The 5,786-nt window shown below is 34.7% G+C and overlaps 1 long non-coding RNA gene across 1 annotated transcript; it reads right to left on the reverse strand.

The window, feature by feature from the left end:
* Positions 1-3,979: 3,979 nt before the first annotated feature.
* LOC122194899 (uncharacterized) lies at positions 3,980-5,390 on the reverse strand. Its single transcript, XR_006184695.2, has 2 exons — positions 4,824-5,390; positions 3,980-4,369 (listed from the first exon to the last, which is right to left on the reverse strand). It is a non-coding gene; the product is annotated as an uncharacterized LOC122194899 (long non-coding RNA).
* Positions 5,391-5,786: the final 396 nt, after the last annotated feature.

The following is a 5,786-nucleotide window of genomic DNA, read 5'->3' on the forward strand; positions in this document are numbered from 1 at the left end:
TAATATACCCAAAATTATTCAAAAGAGTAACCTGCTAAAAATATGAAACATTCTGAAGTAGTGTCTGAATAATAAATAAGCTAGGTCCAGAAAACATATAGTAAGGCCAATAATTGATCAAAAAATGACAAAAAATCAGTGCCACGTCAAGTCACAAAATAAATCATCATTTTCAAAAGTCTCGAAAATCCAATCTCAAACAATCATAAAATCTGATCCAGATGCAAACATAATATGCTCTCCTTATTTTTGGTGACCCATGCCCATATATCAAAAATAAATAAATCAATCAGGATGGAGAGTGTCGGACACCAAGAGGTTCGCATGTCTCCCTAGATGTAAGAAGGATCTTGGTAAAACACAAGACATAATTTATATTAATCCTTCCAAGGTCATAAGTAGCCGGTTTATTCTGTCGCAAAAACTATCTTAACAAATACCAAAGTAACAATAAGAACTTTGCATTAAAACCTCTAATGCGCTAAAAAACACTGATGTACCTAAATTGTGGTGACGGAACTCCTAAAGTGACTTCAATCAATAAAATCCACTTGCTCAAGACACATTGTTTGTCAATCGAAGATCAAGAGCGACAAGTCATAAAAATCCTGTAGAGCGAAGGTTGCTAGACAACTTTTCTTATCAAACAAAATTGCGGTGCAATCATCGCGAAGAAAAATATGATGTCTGAATGCGGTATGGAGGATAACCGGTCCTAAGACACTGATCCAAGGAATGCCGGTCGACAGACCTTTATTAAAGAGCAATCCTCATGCAAAAACTAATAAAATTCTTCCAATTTAATCAACAATAAGTAATCCGTCGTGAGGATCAAAGTTTGAGTAAATCTTCAATAATAATCTCTTTTGCGAAGACAATAAATCAATTCTAGTAAAAATAATTCTTCGCAAAAGTGATTTCGATCACGGGTTGCAGTGGCAAAAATTGGTTTAAAAAAATAATTGGTATTAATAAAAAAAGGAAAAAAAAAGTTTCTAAGGTATTTGTTGGCTTAGGCGTTTTTGCGAAATAAAAAATTAGAGTTAAATAAAATAATTGGTGTTAAACAATAATAATAATAAAATAATGAATGTTAAAAAAAGATAAATGAGAGTTAATTAAAAAATCGGTGTTAATTAAAAATGGGTGTAAAAAAACAGGCAGAAAAATAAAAAAAGATATAAAAATAAATAATTAAAAAAAAGGCTCTAGTGGAAGATGGTTAAGGAATGCGAAGTTGGGGATAAAAAGGTGAAGACTGCAGTGAAAGGGGGTGCTGAATGTTATGGGGACGGAAGTTCTAGGGGGTGGAAATGGAACTCCAGTGGTGGAGGGGGGTATCTGCGGTATGGACCGAAGTGTAGGGGCCATGGATGAAACTTCGGTATACAGGTTGATTTGCGAGGTTTAAAAATGCGAGCGAGGTGTAAATGTATCTTCTCAAAAAAAAAAAAAAAAAAAAAAAGTCTTCAGTATGAAAAATTTAACTGCGGTGAAGTTGTGGGACCGAAGAGTGAGACATGTGAGGATTGGTTGGAGGGGATATAAGGGGTGGTGCTGATATGTGGTATGAAAAAAGAAACAATAAAAAAACAAACAAAAAAAAGGCAAAAGGCAAATAAGGGTGGTTGATGTCGGGTGGCACATGAACAGATAGCAGGTCTTTGGGTATAGGAGGCATATGATTTAGTCTTTAAGCCGGAGGGAGTGGTGCCATCGAAATCGCACTCCCTCTTCCGTCATATAAGCGTCATGTCAATTTATACCAAACAAGTGTGGTTTCTTGCCACACCAAGGGGTGGTGCCACACTTTTATTTATTTATTTATTTATTTATTGTTTTTTTGTTAAATATTTTAATTTAATAAAACTTTTTTAAAAAAAAAAAAAAAACATAATTTTAAAAAGATAATATTTCATTAATTAAAAATATAAATACCATACATTACTTAATTTAAAAAAAAACCTAAAAATTTAGAAAACAAAGTAGAAACATAAAACCTATAACTTAAAAAAAAATACACACACACACGAAACGAGTAAAAACTTGAAAAAAAAAAAAAAAAAACTAGAAATTAGCCACGATTAATGTAACGGTTTTTCACTTCCTCCTTCATCGCCAGAACCACTTCAAGCTCGGCCCCGATCATATTCGACGTGTCCATCAATTGTATTCGCATGTCGCTCTCCCTTTGTTTCCGAAGCTCTCTTTCAGAAGCAATTTTCAAAATCTTGTCCATTCTGTCTTTTATACCCTTCATGTCGGATCCCATTTCTTTCAAATCATCTGAATCCGACGCTTTGCCTTTGCCTTTGCTTTTTGATTTGTCTCTTCCCATTGGTCCGGAAAGTGGTGAAACTGGAACAGGTTGATCTTCGTTCTGATCAAACTGAACACGAGCTTCTGATGTAGTGTGGTCGGACTCAGATGTTCTGCTACGTTTGGACCCACTGTCGATATGCTCGTCTGATGTTTTGCTACTCAGCAATTTCCTGTTATCTTTCAAAAAAATTCCAAACTTCAAGAAACTTGAAAGCCTTCAGATTTTCTTTTTGATACACTTTCAACGCTTTCTTCAAAATCACTTCATCGTTTTCTCTATTTTTCCATTGACATTTCATGTTGTTCCACAAGATATTAACCAACATGACTTCTTTGTTCATCTTCCCCCATTTGGAGTACACTTGATGTTTTGAATTGTATTCTCCATGGTTCATTCATTTTTGGAACCTGTGTAAAACACGAATCCAAAAGCGGTCATGCTTTTGGTCTTTTCCAACCGTCGTATCTTCTGAAATATCGATCCAAGATTGTGCCAACACTAATGCTTCCAAAGGTTCCCAACATCTAGCCTCCTCCTTCTTTTTTATTTTAGTTGCTGCTTGAGTGGTTGAGTCTCTGTAACGAATTCCGGTTCAGAATCAGAAACGACCGTTTCTGGTTGTGTTTGTGTTTATTGAACAAACTCGGGTTGAGATAAAAAATCAAATGGATTAAAATCCGGGTCGGGTTGTGGTAGTGGTGGTGTTTGTGGTTGTGGTTGCGCTGGTCATTGTGGAAAATACGGAAACATACCGCCATAGTGGTAATACAGAGGTGAGAAAATCGGTTGATCAAATGAAGGTAGTGGGGTGTTGGTATTTCTGACTGGTGTTTTTTCTTTGCTGGGTCGTTTGGAGATGACATTTTTCAAAAAAAAAATTAGAGAAAAGGAGTAGAGATATGATAAAAGGTTGTGTAAAAATGTTGTGTAAAATGGTAATATATATATATATATATATATATATATATATATATATATATATATATATATATATATATGTGCGTGTGTGTGTGTGTGTAGGAAAGTTTAAAAAAAAAATTAACCACAAAGACCATTCAACGGTCAAAAGCAGTCAACACACCCAAGGACCAATCAAAATTCGCGGTATTCCCTATCCGCACTGCGGCCAAGACCGCACTAGACCGCGGTCTAGGGGCGATGTTCCTGTTCTAAATGGCACAAAGTGCGGTCTAGGACCGCACCCACACCGTGCAGTCTTATTTAATAGAAGATGGGACCAAGAAGAAGCATGCGACTGTCTGCAACTTCAGATAATCAAACATTAAAGTAGGTGGGGCCGACTTCGGCAGTGGCAGAAACTAATGATAGGTCTTCGAATCCTTGTCCCCATTACCATTAAAGTCTTTTATATTTAGGTGTTGTTTGTTTTTTCAAAAACAAAATGTCTACAGTCTGTGAATCATATCTGCAAACATCTGCAACAGAAGAGATGGACGAAACATCTGCAGTATGCAAGTAGAAGACTGTTTCTTTTTTGACGTCTGCAGTCTATGAAAATAAAAAAATTTAATAAAACGTTTTTTAAACTTAAAAGTGTTTTTAAACATGAAAATTTAAATAATTTTAATTTTATAACACTAAAATATAAATCATACAACCATAGATATTTAAAAAAAATCATACAACATTGAAAAATAAATCAAACCACTAAAATCTTATTGACATTAGGTAAAAAGAAAATTGCAACACATGACTCATTCATCACACTCGTACTCTAATTTCACATATTATACAAATATTTTTAGCTTATTGCCATCTCTATACATGTTAGAGTATGTGCTATCATTTTTAGAGAAAAAATCCAACTAATTAACATATCAATGATGAATCACATTTAATGTAACCATATTAAACCCCAACTCTTTCAAGCATTTCATCAAATGGTTGTCTTGCATCCAAGGGTCACTTATGATTATAAAATTGAGCTTTCCTTTTGCCAATGCTACTCTTCCCAGCAAATCAAATAAGAACTTAGTTCAAGGAAATCTTTAGCCTAATGCTTCCAGCCTAATTAATACCAATGAACTACAAAATATTTGAATTACAAGCATTAAAACATCATATATGAATACAATTCTAGCAATAATAAAGATTTATTTCAGTTAAAACATAATTTCCAACAACTATATACATCTAATTTCAGTTAACAACGCCATTTTTAGCTAAAATGTGATTTCCAACATATATATACATCTGATTTCAGTTAAAAACGTAATTTCTAGCAACAATAACAACTAATTTCAACCAATTGAAGAACATTTTTCATATTTCAGCAAAACATATATATTTTTAGCAAAGAAATCTGATTTTTAACAACTACTAACATATAATTTCAGCAAATAAATCCAATTTTCAACAAATGCACATATGATTTTCGTGTTTTAGCAAACTAATCTGATTTCACCATATAACATCCGATTTCCAGCAACTATAATAAACCCTAGAAGATAACATCTGATTTTACGGAAAATGTTCTTACCGGTGAAAGTAGAGATCGAAGACGACGTTAAGATGTAGCGAGCGACGGCTAACCTGTTTCAGTGGAAAAACCGGCGGTGAGATTGTGAAGATCGATGGTGGAGCGGCTGAAGAAAATCTGTGGTGTTTTGTTAAGAGGCTAAAGAGGTAGCGATGGATGTCGGCGGCGGATGTAGACGTCAACGACGATGGAAGACGACAACTGGGTGGACGGTAAAGGCACTGGCAGCGAGAGGAGGAGGATGACAGGTGAAGGGCGGGGGGTTGAAGGCTGAGAACGAAAGAGGTGATGATATGTCTAAAGCAATAAAGGGAGTTTTTTTTAGGTTTTAATAATGTGTACAGACTTTAGAAAACTCAAGCCCAAATCTATACAATGAAGACCTCGCGCAGATGTTTGTATGTCTGTGGGCTTCTGAAAAACAAACAGGCTACAAACTCTTATGTTTGCGCGTGATCTGCGGGGCGCAGACAAAGAGGTTACGCAGATCTACAGACGAAATACAAACACCCTCCTAATGCCCATTAAAAAAATATTGTATGCATGTATTGTAAATATGCTCATGAACCCAACAATAAAGCCTTGTAGAAAAAGCTATAACATGTACATTCAAAATCGTTTGTTTCAACTTGATCCACTTGTATTACCACAGTATCAATTTGTACTCTTCCATTTTGACTTAATCATAAATACCAACCATAAAATTAATATAGGCGCATGATACCTCAGTAATATTTTTGGAAATGGCTAAATAAACACCCTGATTTACTAGAAACACAACATATACTAAAAAAACACCTCCTACAAAAATCAATAGTGATTTTTTACATCGAACACAACTGTTTTTTCTTGAAGTCCATACACTCCTAAAGACTATCCCTACACAAATGAAGACACTAATTTATTTAGGAGTCACCTTCTTTAATTCGCGTGCCCTTCATTTTATATTTTTTTTCTTTATTT

This window comes from Lactuca sativa, chromosome 7 (assembly GCF_002870075.4).
Source record: "Lactuca sativa cultivar Salinas chromosome 7, Lsat_Salinas_v11, whole genome shotgun sequence".
Classification (NCBI taxonomy): Eukaryota; Viridiplantae; Streptophyta; class Magnoliopsida; order Asterales; family Asteraceae; genus Lactuca; species Lactuca sativa.